Raw genomic sequence first — 12,455 nt, 5'->3', positions numbered from 1 at the left:
TTACCTTGTTTTGCTCAATGAATGATCCTGGTAAAAAGGTGTAAATAACCTGGTCTCCCATGACAGTAAATCATATCCTTCCTGCTGGGTACACCACCAAAACTAGAAAAGCTGTTCTGTAAACTGGGCAAGGGTACAGTACTTTGTATGTTTTTTTATGCCAATGCCACAAACCGCGCATAAGAAACATGCGAACTCTTAGGAAGTCCCTCTAAATTATACAAAATCAGTTTTCTTATCCTATGTAAAAAATACTATTACTGTACCCGGGCATATTAAATGTAATTAAGTTACATCTACCTATGTGATGTGTAGTACAGAGGCCATGATATCACAGAGAACTGATTTGCCCAGGGATAGTTGTCACGGTAACTTATGACAAGATATAATGAACACCAAATATCTGGGTTGAACTGAACGAGGCTTATATATAATAAAATATATTTATTCCTTAAAAAGGTGAACACAGCAATATAGTACAATTAACAGACAAGAAGGTAACACTTACTTAGGGTTGGGGGATGGAGAAGTATCAGCTAGCAATTCTCCAGCAATCTGGTGACATTCCAGGTGGAATCAGAAGCACAACTAAAAACTGTAGGGTTGACACAGTTTATATACCTGTGTAACCCTATTCTTAACATTGAATACAGACTATTGGTGAACAATTATCTGTATCCAATCCCTAACGTGGAGACACAGATTAACCCATGCCCCCCAGCTAATTAGCCCATGTGTACTGGGACTCTATGGGTAGCCCCATAATTAAATCAGGGGCAATGACCAGTCTACCAAATGAAGTATCTGCATTGTTTGTAGGTGTAGACATAACACTTACAAACCACTCCAGTTTGATGATTCTCCACCCTCAGGTAACAATTAGAGTGGCAGAGTCTGCTGATTAGTACTTGGTCGGTTGATTAGTACTTAGTGTAAACAATCAGGCAGTTAACTTTTGATCACAGTGCTTAGGCTCAATCAGCCGGCTGCCCTTCATGACCTATTAGCATAGCAGATGGAGTCTGCATTGTCAGAGCAGATCCAAAATACCATACATATATACTTTAATATCTACACATATTAATAAGTTCCATTCTGGTGGGCTCAGTGGGTCGAAATTTGCCAGTTCTTAATGCCTACAGTGACTCCACAAATTGGCCAAATATCAACTCTCTGCGACCTCCAGAACTGGTGATACAGAAATGCACTTTAAAACATTAAAATACAGGATTATAATGAAACATGGGAACAGGGGAACATACAGTTTCCTGACATGACAAGGTGTAAGCCACATTCCTGGACCGCAGTCCAGTTAACCCCTTGCCTCCCTGGTGAGGTCAGGGGGTGGCCATATGGGGTGCAACCCCTTTAATACCGGGCCAACCCCCTCTCCCTCTACAATAGTGCATTTTAGACCAACACGTACTACCTGAGACTCCAGTAATGTTTATGTTCCTATTGTGTTTCACCTCTTGTAGGCACAGCCACAGGTTGGATACAAAAGCAACACAAGGGGAGTATGGAAATGTAAAAAGTGTACCAATAAACATCAAATTCACATGTGTCTCCATTACGTTTCAATTGTCAACACCGATAAACACTGATTTTATTATGTACAACTAAAACATAAGGGGGCGGGGGAACTGAAACTCGGTATTCTTACACCTAAAATGAAGCTTGTGGGGCGCCCTATTGTATATTTCCTGAGACTGTTTTTACCTGCACCTTTGCTGCAGGTCTATATTGCATGTTTTATGGCAGTGCCTCCCAATTCCAGTCCTCAAGAACCCCCAGCAGACCATGTTTAAGGATATCCCTGCATCAGCATAGGTGGTTCAGCCACACTGATTGAGCTACCTGTGCTTAAGCAGAGCTATCCTTAAAACCTGACCTGTTGGGGTTCTTGAGGATTGAAGTTGGGAACCACTGCTCTATAGTAATAGTCATGATGGTATTTGGAGATATGGTTTACGGCCTTAGGGGTAATATTATATATGCCGAAGCAGCCATTTGGGGCCGTTTTCGTTCAGAAATCCCCATACACTTTAATGTGGATTTTGGGACCAAAACGGCCACTTTGCTGTATTGTAGAGAACTTACAGCAAACGTTCCCCTATCACGCATCCTTTTTTATGATGTAGCCAAGTCCCCTTGGGCTACTAATTCTCTGCCCCCTCCAGCACTGTAAGTCCCAGTAAAGAGTTGGCAGTGTTGGGAGCAAATCCAGCAGGGCCTGGTTGTATTGTTATATGTGTGTTACCTAATAAAGTTCAGGAGTAGCCTGGTGTTACAAGGGGGGTCTATGACTAATAGGAGGCCGGCTTACCAGCTACTCCCCTGAGAAGGAGGGGTTTCCCTCTAGAGGTTAGAGCAAGGGTTCTGGGAGTTCTGTTCTATGCTGCCCTCCCTGCTATGAGGATGCAGCAGTGAGCCTCTCCTGGATAGGAGTGGACTGAGGCCTTGCCCTGTTAGGGGGTAAGGTAGGCTGAGGAGGGGTGCTCAGGGCCTCCAGTCTGGGGTACTGCCTTCAGGGAATGGAACCTGTACTGATATGATGTGCCTAATAAACTCCAGTTATACCCTCTCTGGTGTGATGTCTGGAGTGTGAACAACCAAGAACAGTTGCCCCTGAGGTTCATCCTGGCTGTACCAGGATCCTCCTGGCTGGAGGCGCTGCGCTGACAGATGGACCATCATTGATATCTCGTCCTGATTCTCCCTATACCACCGCGGAGATCTCAGGCCTTTTGTTCTACCCACAGGTATGCACCAGCAACAGAATACACCGGTAGCTATATGCTCTCACTTAGGGTGGGGGAAAAGGTGCTACACTAAAAACACAAGGAACTAAATATGAGAATGAGATTCATTGTACAGCTTCTAAAAACGATGCGTGTGTAGATTTTAGCTGTAGGCTGAGACCACACATGAACAGTAACTGAATAGAAAGCAATGCAGAAACCTCTGCTAACTAGCGGCTTCAAGTTTTCATACATATACAGTACATTTCTACATACCAGAACGTGTTTTCTTGCAAAAATATGTTATACCTAATTTTAGAGCTTTTTTTTGTAATATAAAAGGTGCGATTACCAGGCGCCTTACCTTCTCCTACTCCTCATCTCTGTCGCGTTGTCGTGATGTTGCGGCATCGCGTCCCGGCACCATGTCACAGTGCGTTGCCATGGCGATGCGTCGTGACAAGAAGATGCCGTCGGAGAGAAGGAGCTGGATGAGAAGGTAACTTACTTTCAATGTGTTAAAAAAAAAAAAAGGGGGGCAGTGGTTGCAAAACAACATTATTAGAAATCGTGCTGGAATATATAAAAGTAGATCATTTAACTTGTGATGGTATAAACCTTAAATACTATTTTAAAACAGGAGTACCTGAACCATAGTGCCCCTTAGACCTGCTATTCTGTCTACGGACCTCCAGGGATCCCCCAAGTTCCTAAGATATTTGTAGTTTGTGACACACAAAAAATGTACAAATACAATCACTTATGATGCGATCCTCTACTGGTCGCCCAGGGCCCCTCGCTCCTGGGCCCAATTCTGTCTCAAGTAGAAATGTTCAAATATCTCTGTAAAAAGAAGGGTTCCTGGAGGTAGGGGAAGTGTGGTTCAGCTCAGGCAATACCAAAAAAATGAATGGCGTGTTTTTCTGCTTTAATATTACAAAAATGATTTAAGAATTTCATCGTTTTCTACGTGTTATCGTAACTAGTGCAGCTTTTCGTGAATAACGGCATACAAATTCAAATTCAAAACTTGGTAGAAATTACCATAATGAAAACGAAATGCAGTGAAAATAGTATGAATTGTTTATTTTGTAGTATTGGTTGTGCTTTTCAGAGTAAGCTGTAGGGCCTAAATTGGCAAAGAAGATAAACATTGTATGATTCATAAAACATTCAAATTCGTAGATAACTCGTTAACCACCTTGGGGCAAGATCCACAAAATGGTCTAAGATTTAGCACCTGTAAGAGACGTGTGCAGAGGTACGCAATGGAGACCGTTTAAGATGAAACTAAAATAAGGCTTTATTGCACCTGTTCCTTTAACACAGCAAAATATTCAAAATAAACAAAAAAAAAGGCCTACTCCACTTTGGAGAATATCTACACATTTAGTCCAGCCTCTAACTGGGTGGGTAGCTAAGCTAATTACCACCCCCAAAACACACACACACACATATATATGTAACACATGTATCCCCCACCCTCCGTGAGGTGATGTGACTACAGCATGTGTGGTGCAATACGTGTGGCTCACAGGAGGTCTGAGCCTCCGCTGCATGGAACCTGGGGTACAGTATATCCGGAAACAAGGTTCGTCAGCACCTCCACCTGTAACGGATCCTACGATGTGGATTTACCCGTTACAGGACCCATATGTATGTACACATATATATTCACACAATAACCACACTTTGGATAACATATGTAGCCAGGTCCCCTCTGGCTCCCCGGTTCCCCGCCCTCTCTCCTCTTACCTCCACTGCTGCTAGGTGGTTGCGAGTGGTGGCGGGCTCGCCAGCGGCCCCTCTGCAGGGCGCCGTCATGTTGGCTTGGTGTATACGCATGCGCAGAGTGTGTGTGGCGGCCATTGAAGGGTTGCGCCTGCGCAGTAGAGTGAGCACATGCGGCGGCCCATAGGCATGGGTTCCGCAGGGACTACAAGCCCCATAGTGCTTAGGGGCAGGAGTACCCCATGACCCCAGGGAGCCAATCGCATGGCTGGGTCTCCTGCAGGAGGAGATACTAATTTGCGTGCTGGAAGAGGCAGTGGGAGCTGGGACAGGATAGGGGTAGGAGGTATGTGAGCAGGGGTCTGTGACCCTCTGCTCTAAGCCACATTCCCCCTAGGCCCCAGCTAGGCCCTGACTCCATCATTTAGTTTGTGGATGCTACAGGGACAGGCCCTTAGGTAGGGACCCTGTCCCACTCGCTAGTAAATAGATCAGGGACACAGCTGCAAGCTGCGCAGATCTGATACGTTGATCTGGGACCAGATCATTCCTGCTGACAAAGATTGTCATCAAGGTGGGACACTCCAGCGAAATACCACCCCACGTGGAGGCGTACTCGTCGCGGAGGCTATATTTGGATCGGCGGATCACTTGTCTGTTCCGTTGGCGCGCCCGGGTGCTGGAGCACTCAGCTGGTACCTTACAGAAAGGCACCAACTATACTACACTCCATTTAGTGGGCCACGTGGTCACACACATTGGGTTTGTGTGTGGGACCTTGTGGGACTGGGATTCTCTGGACACGGTGTGGGTTAAACGGTGGTGTAAACAGCCGTGTGGGTAGTTGTATATTTACTCACATAGAGTTATAAGACATTATAGAGTATAAGATATGTTACAGTAAAGGCCTTTCTATTTTACATTGTGTGTGTTCATTGTTTTGGTCCTGTTAGAGGCTCCTCCCACTATGTTGGGATCCCTCTCAGGTGGAGGTGCTGCACCAAGGTTGTAAGTATATCGCCCCAGGCTCCCCGTGGTGGAAGCTTAGGCCTTTTTGAGCCAACAGGTAAAGGGCAGGACCAGTAGCCATCTTGTTTAGGGGGAAACAGGGCTACACATAAAATAACAGTTTACTATAGATATATATATATATATTGGCTACTGGTTACAGCTACCCGCCAGCCGCACACGGCCGTAACCACCCACCAACGTCCCACACTCTTGTTCACAGTCCCCAGAATACCTTATGAGGCCCTTGGGCACTCAACCACCCTAGTGTCCACAAGGATATAGCCCCTACCTTTATATGTGGTCAGCGCTGCCACAATACTGTGTGTGTTGGTGCACTTGGAGGAAGGTACCTGCCGGGTGTGTCCACTCCCGGGCGCGCTGTGTCCTGCGACGGGGTTCACGGACCCAACTGTGCTTGACAACTCCGATGTGTCTGTCCTTGTGGTGGAGAGTCTCCACGTGAGGTTTCCACCTCAACGATAGTCTCTTCAGGGGTGATCTGGTCCCAGACCACCAAGGGCCAGGATGCCACCGTGTCCTGGCTGTGTCCCTCACTTATGCTTGTTCTACAGGGCCGTGTCCCTATCCTATGGGCTGGTCCCTGCTGCAACCACAAGCTGAGGGGAGTCAGGGCCTAGCTGGGGCCTAAGGGGGTGATTCTGGCCTAGTGCAGGAGTCACAGACCCCTGAACATACCTCCTACCCCTATCCTGTCCCAGGACCGACTGACGGCGCAGTCTAAGCATGCAAAAATGTATATCCTTACTGCAGGGAAAGCCTCTATCCCCATTGGCTACCTCTCCCCATCTGACAAGCAGCCCCTGGGGCTGCTGGGGATTTAAGTTCTCCAGCGGAGCTGAATTATATTGGCCGCTGCTCTGTGTATCTAATGCGCATGTGTGTGCCTGTAATGGCTGCCGTGAGTCCTGCTCATGCGCAGCTTCACGATGGCAGCCTCTTGCTCCGTGGAGCTCCGGCGACCGGATCGCTGCTCCGGCCCCACACCACACGCGGCTCGCTTTCCTGCAGTTCCCCCGCAACCTCCCCCAGCACCAGCACTCCCCGCGCACAACCCAGCTCTCGCGGAGGTATGGGTAATTAGGCTAGGAGCACAAAGGGGGACCGGGGCTACACACTCCCCCAGGTAAAAACCCAACTACCTCACTTGGGACAGCATAACAAACATAACTATATACAACAGTTATATAATAAAAATGCATCAAATCATATACAACTTAACACATTATTTGACAACTTTATACCAGATTGTACAGTGCCGTGAACATAATGATCACGGACTGTATCTTACCTTGAGACCACTGCTGAGCCTCATAATGGGGTGCCCCAATTTGGTCGTAGGTCATCCTCATGGGAGGATGCCTGAATCTTTGGCTCCGTTGGAGCTGTTCTTCAGCAACTCCCTCGAGGGGAGTAATAAGTATAGTCCTGAGGCTCAGCCTCTTCTCTTGAGGGGAATAATGTCTCTGACCAGTCTCTTTGGGGCACAATGCAGGGAGTATCCTCTTTGAGGAAGCGCTATCTCCGCGCGAAACATGTCAGAGGCATATCCCCTGCGCCACCATGCTGTGCACCCCCAATAAAGAATATTTTTAATTCATTCGCTTAGCCCAGGATTGTTTTCTTCTTGGACCGGCTGTGCTTCACTTTTTCCACAAGGATTCCTGTCTGCATTGTATACCAGCTGGACGCACGTCTCTGGGACGGCATACAAACAACACCCATGTGAGTCAGAACTACATCATTATATCACTGGATATTCCCATCTTGTTCTAAGGTTGCTGCCAGATAGAGACCTGCTGTTCACACTGATGTTCATATACACCGGTTAGTTCAGATTAGGTTTTTGTTATACCATTGGCAGCAGGTAACCTGTTAATGAGCTCTGCAATCAAGACACTCCTAGTTGTTTGTACTTACTTACCTATCCCAGGGTCCGCTTAAGCTTGCTTATTCACTTATGACTATCAGATCTCACACTTTGATGCACTTGGTTTGGAGGACATTCCTCCTACAGTCTCTTTGGGGCACAAAGCACGGGCTTCGTGGATCCATAGGCTGACTCACTGGAGCCACCCTAGTAGGCATTTGTTGACAGGGGAAATGATACAAAAAAACAGCGCACGACGCTCATAGTGTATTATCTTTTTAGTAAAATGTATATAAAAAAAGGGTGGTAAGTATTATGCGTACATCAAAAAAGAGATAACAGAGCATATCATATGACAATACATATGTTACCAACGCTGGAGCAGGACCAGTCAGAATGGGAAACCTCTCTCTTCACACAACGGGGGTTGTCCACAAATGTCCTTCAGTCCCAGGTAGGTGGCACCACAACAAAAGGGCACTAGAAGTCCTCCAGGTGATAATAATAACAAAGAATAGGACAGTCCAAAAAAGCAGTGTGAACAGAGTTCCCAAATTGAAGATGGTAAGGTCCTGTGTATGGCAGTGAACCTTAACTGTTTACGGGGGGACCACAATCCACTTATCAATAACTCACAACCAGCGTGAGATTGCGGATGTGGCTACCGGGCGGCAGGTTCAGCAGCGGAGGTGAAGTCGCCGAATGCCAGGCTTCTTTCCATGTACACGTCTGCGGCGTGTGTCGCTCGTAGTGATGTCACCAAAAACAAAAGGAAAAAAGTAACTAGCAATGTGAGGCAACAACTGGCAGCAAGAACAGTAAAAACAGTAGCAATCTAACGCGTTTCGTAGCAAATACAAGCCCAAAGGGGGACGCATACAAACAAGACCAACTGTATCAATATAAAAGGGATGTACATGGGTGTATGCAGGAGCTCAAGTGTCTGGTCCCATAAAGTAATTCCATAAAAGGTTGCAACACATGGGGAACTATTCAATAAAGTATATTTCTCAATCTTCATGCATAATGGCTCAAAGATTCCCTGACGGTATTGAATGAATAGTAATAACTTCTCTTCCTTTTAGGGATGGCCCAAAATAAATGAGTACTCACTTTTGTTTTCCCCTTGTGTGTCTTCAAGCGTGCATCTACGTCCAGTGTCCTGAGATATCCAAAAAAGTTATGTGGTGCACAGCAACAGAGAACAGGTCTTGTGGCAAATAAAAAATAATATTTATTGGAGCTGCATTAAAAAAACGGTGGAGGGTACAACACTCCTACGCGTTTCACTGAGATGTTTCTTCTTCTTTCTTTTATTTTTCTATCTTCTTTTTATTCATATAGTACATCCACTGTGGACAAAATGATCCAGCCTAGGATCAAATGTGACAGATGATGTCGGAATACCCTATGTTGGTGACTGCAATCATCCCCCCACTGATGTTGTTTTGGGTTTATCATTATGTTGTGTGGCTGTGCACCACATAACTTTGTGGAATATCAACGGAAAAAAGAATCTCTCTAAAGGGAGTTCCTTCTGGAAGCAGAATCCTACGATCAATAAGGGCGACTCCACAAGAACAGGTGGTCGCCTTACCAATCCCCAAGTGTGCTGGGAACACACGGTTGGAATTATCCAACCAACCAGTCTTCACGACCCTGGAGGCAAGTCCAGCCCAACTTTCCCATGACCCTTGACAACGCTCATGGGCGCGATTCCAGTCTTTGTCAGAGCCAGAACCTTTGCCCGGATTTTGGGGACTTGGGATGCCACCACTTGGGTATCCCTATTATCATCCATGGGCTCACCCATTTTATGAACTCTTATGAAATAATGAGGATCACCCAGCCATCTTGGATTGGTGCATCTTCCATGACACCTGGAGTGACAAAAGACTTTGGAGCCCAATGGTACCGGCCGGTATCTTCTGTCATGCATACATGAACTGTTTACGTAGTATTGTTATATATATGTGTTCCACACGTTTATATTAATATAGTGGTATCTACAGATACCAGACAGGGAGTGTCCTGGAACAGGATTGTGTTTTTTCTGTCTTCAGGCTGCCAGCACTCCTCAGCGTAGCTGTTGCGACCCCTTGTGGGTTTCTTGGCTTCAGCAATCCCCCTGCCTTTTTACCAGGATGGACTGCTCTCCCTCCCCTTGCCAAGTTGTGTTGTCCCAGTTAATTGCCCATCAGCCCAGACCAGCATGCTGTCTTCTTGTTCCAGCAACCATTTTGAGCAGTCATCTCTCCTATCTTGGTAAAGTTACTGGTTTTTACCTATCCCTATATCTTGCATTTAGCCTACTTCCCTCATAGCTCCCCTTCCCCTCATGTGCCAGTGTTCCCTCAGTACTTCCCCCCCCCCTTTTATTTGTATGTTGTTGCCCCAAATAAAGTTCAGCAAGTAAGAAGGTTCCCTTGCTTGATATATGGGATTGAATTAACCTGTCTGTCCCTATGCGTCTATCAGGGTGTGGTGCTTTTACCAGAACAACCAGTGTCACAGAACAGATCATGGAAAGATTTTGCTCTCTGATAAATCTGGTGCAGTTGTTTTCCCCCACAGACTTGTACTTTTGTAGCAAGGAAATGACATGTTGGTACAAAGTAATGGCACTGTGCCTGTTTGCAAGAAATTCTAAACCAGTTCAAGTCTATCTACCCTTTTACAAAGGTTTGTAGAATGTGAATTGCTCTTTCAGCCAAAGGAATACAATAGCTTATTGATAAGGCTGCAGGTGTACACGGCTCAGATCACAGGCTCAGCCCCTTGTAGTCTCTGCCAAGTTCCTTTTTATCCCCGTGGCTTGGGCATCACAAATTAGATTGTAAGCTCTTTGGGATAAATGTTTGTTAGCCCCAGCACACATTGTCGGTTCTATGCAAGAAAACAAAATTACTATTTTTTTTCTCTCAAAATTAAATGCCTTTGTCCATTGACAAATCAAAGACCGTGGAACTGGGGAGTTTTGTCAACAACATTCCAGCTCCGTCACTGTCCCCTAGGAAATGAAGGCCACGGTGAGGAAAGGGTGTGCGCGTAACGGTACGCTAGTTACGGAGTCTGGGAGGCGTAAGTGGGTCAGGTCTCTGCGCCTCCCACAGCGTGCGCTGGCTCTGTGAATAGGTCGGGGCTCGCGTGTGCACGTGGAGCGTGTTTACAAACACAGAGCTGGGAGTGACGGACCCGCATGGAACCCGCAGCGTCTTATCTGATGTGCAGTGTGGAAGTGCCCATGGTTCCACGTGAATGGGACAAAGGAGTCAAGTTCTGAGCTAACGTTCGGATGCCAGAGAGACAGTACTACGGCGAATCCACAAGCTCAACACGCCCACCCCATCTCAGGTACCCTGCGCTGCACTGGGCGTGGGACAGCTGCGGGGAGGGTCTCATCGCTTTGATGACAAAGTGCCGTCGACGGATAGTGCTGGCACCCGAAGGGGTTAAAATCAGATCACGGAACACGCGTTCATGTATTGCTCAGGCTGCTCCCATCTGCACTGTACTTTTTTTTATGAAGCAGGTTATTTTGTTAAAAACAAACATATAGTAGTAATAGGGGTAAGTAAGACCATTAGTTCATGGTAATAAAGGCAGGATATTTGGAGGCAGGTAAGTTACCCTGTATATACCCCTCATGTCTTGATGCAGGGTGTGCAGTGTTGGACAGCTGTGCTTATCTTCTGCTCTCTGACCCAATGTCTCCCTTTCTGCCCTTCAATATCTTGACTCGATCACTACCATTAACCCCATCAGTGCCGTATGCGCCGGCCGAGTTATTTCTAAAGCAAAAGGGTGATCACATACTTAGATGTTAAGCTCTTTGGGACAGGGTCTCCCTTTGCCTTATGTTGTCATTTACCGATCACACTTATTCCCATTGACTGTCATTGACCTTTTATTGGAATTTTGTAAAGCACGTATATATAATGAAACCCAAGAGATGCTTGTGGAAGAGGAAGCACTGGAGAAGCTGGTGTGTGCAGTGAGGTGTGAGTCTGTTGCAGCACAGGTTACTCTACTTATTGTAAACAATGAGTCCCCTCCCCGCACACGCGTCACTACGAATAATTAGAAGCAGCACGTGTATCCAGTTGTGTTTCTAGGAAGCTGGTGCTATATTTGCATCTGTTTTGCAGTAGGGAGACTGATGAACAGGTCGCAGTCAAGGAAGGAAGGAATCATAAACAAAGCAATGTCAAAACTATATTGATAAGCACCATATCCAGCCCTGATCTAAACCTAATTTAGTGGAAGCCGTTCTCACTCAATTTTAGCATCAGTGGATTTATAGACGTCTCTGTTTGAAATCTGCATGTTTTCCATTAAAATGAAATGTTTTTTTTTTTTACCGTCAGAATGATGAAAAACTACATTTCGAGAAAGAAAGGTTTACATAAAAGAGCAGTATATTGGAGACTAGCTGAGAGACCCGGCGTTGCCCGGGATGTGAATCCCGAAGAATTGTGTGTAAATGTGGTATAATAATGTGTCAAATAAGTGTTGAATGAAATGTCAATATGATGTAATAGTTGTAAAAACGTTGTTTGTAAACAACATGAGTGGAAGTAGCGGTGGCACCGGAGGGTGTGCGGTAGGGGTGAGGGTGTGCGGTAGGGGTGAGGGTGTGCGGTAGGGGTGAGGGTGAGGGGGGGAGAAGGGATCTGTGCTAAAAATGTAAATCGGTGATGCTATGTAGTCTTGGTGATTTTTAACAAGCCTTTTATGCGGTGTGCAATCCTGTCTGACCAGCTTGTCTTCAGACTGCAAACCGCATGTCTGTACCTGGGACTGTCCTTGTGTGTTTAATAGATTAAATTGAGCTGATTAACTCCCTTTTCTTGAAAAAAATTAAACAAGTTTTAAGAAGTTTTTTTTTTCAAATATATATTTTTAAACTTTAACAGTTTAATGGCAAACAGATAAGCATTTTTTTTAACTGTGCTTATCTAATGCCTTTTGGTTATTAGACTGTTTGCCGGTCTGCAAAGACCCAGATACATTGTTAGCGTTGATCTGACTTTAGTTTGCCAAGTAATTATGGTGCCATCGTTATTCAAACAGACAAAAGTGCA

At 45.8% G+C, this 12,455-nt stretch overlaps 1 protein-coding gene across 1 annotated transcript in view; it reads left to right on the top strand.

Annotated features, from left to right (window-relative positions):
- The first annotated feature begins 10,516 nt into the window (after positions 1 to 10,516).
- The window catches only part of FAM13A (family with sequence similarity 13 member A), a 229,449-nt gene continuing 227,510 nt past the window's right edge, over positions 10,517 to 12,455 (top strand). The window contains exon 1 of the mRNA XM_075565797.1: positions 10,517 to 10,725. The gene's annotated coding sequence lies outside the window, so the exon portion shown is untranslated. The remainder of the gene's footprint in view (positions 10,726 to 12,455) is intronic.

Source organism: Ascaphus truei, chromosome 1 (genome assembly GCF_040206685.1).
Source record: "Ascaphus truei isolate aAscTru1 chromosome 1, aAscTru1.hap1, whole genome shotgun sequence".
Classification (NCBI taxonomy): Eukaryota; Metazoa; Chordata; class Amphibia; order Anura; family Ascaphidae; genus Ascaphus; species Ascaphus truei.
The sequence above is the reverse complement of the archived record's forward strand: the minus strand, read 5'-3'. Positions and strand labels throughout refer to the sequence as shown.